The sequence below is a fragment of the Bison bison genome, unplaced genomic scaffold (assembly GCF_000754665.1).
Source record: "Bison bison bison isolate TAMUID 2011002044 unplaced genomic scaffold, Bison_UMD1.0 scf7180017864490, whole genome shotgun sequence".
Taxonomy (NCBI): domain Eukaryota; kingdom Metazoa; phylum Chordata; class Mammalia; order Artiodactyla; family Bovidae; genus Bison; species Bison bison.
The window spans coordinates 1,344,730-1,345,747 of record NW_011495049.1 but is presented as its reverse complement, the minus strand read 5'-3'; positions in this window follow the sequence as shown (position 1 = coordinate 1,345,747).

Sequence of the window (1,018 nt, the reverse complement as noted above, 5' to 3'; positions counted from 1 at the left end):
GGAAAACACTTTCTCCCCCACAAATTCATCAAAAGAGCATTTAAATGTCGAGTAAATTCCACAAAACAACTTCTGAATGCCGGCAGAGGACATCAGGCACCCAGAAAAGCAACCCAACTCCTCGAAAGGAGGTAGGAAAAAATATTAAAGACAATAAAAGAGACAAAAGAGGGAGGGACGGAGTTCCGTCCCGGGAAGGGAGTCTTAAAAAGAGAGAAGTTTCCAAACACCAGGAAACCTTCTCACTGCCGAATCCGTGCCGAGCTTTGGAAGCACAGAGGACAACATAACAGGGAGAAAAAATAAATAAACAATTAAAACTCGCAGATTGCAAGCCCTACGGTAACTCCTCCAGCGGAGAAGCAGCGCAGACGCCTGCATCCGCCATTAGCAAGCGGGGGCTGGGCAGGGAGGCGCGGCGCGGGCTGCATCACTGAGAGTAAGAATCTGGCCTGAATACCTTGAGCACTATCTGAGCGAAATAATTTGGGCTAGCAAACCAGACTGTGGGATATCTACCATGCGAAAAGCCAGCCCTAACCTAAGACACAGCCAGCCCGTGCACGGAACAAAGGACTAAACAGAGGTAGCCGGCAGCAAACCTTCCCCCTCCGGTGACAGGCAGCCAGAGCCGGAAGGGGGCAATCGCAGCCCCAGAGAGACATTATCTATAAAACTGGCTTCTTTGCTAACTAAAACTTATTGGGGGTCTGGACGGTCAACATCTGCCTGAGAAGGTGCGCCGGTTTTAACACCCAGATAACCGAGTGGCGGGGAGGCGATAAGTCGCAGCATTGGCGCTCGCCAAACACCTCATCACCTGAGCTGCTCGGACCTGGGAAGAGCACAAAACGCAGCTGAGTCTGCGCCAACTGAGTCTGCGCCTCTGAGGACTACCTGAGTGCCTGAACCTGAGCGGCTTGGACCTGGGAGGTGCATGCAACCCAGGGCCAGCCTCGGATTGTTCCCGGCGGAACAACCTAGAGCCTGAGCAGTGTGGACAGGGAGGCTACACGCC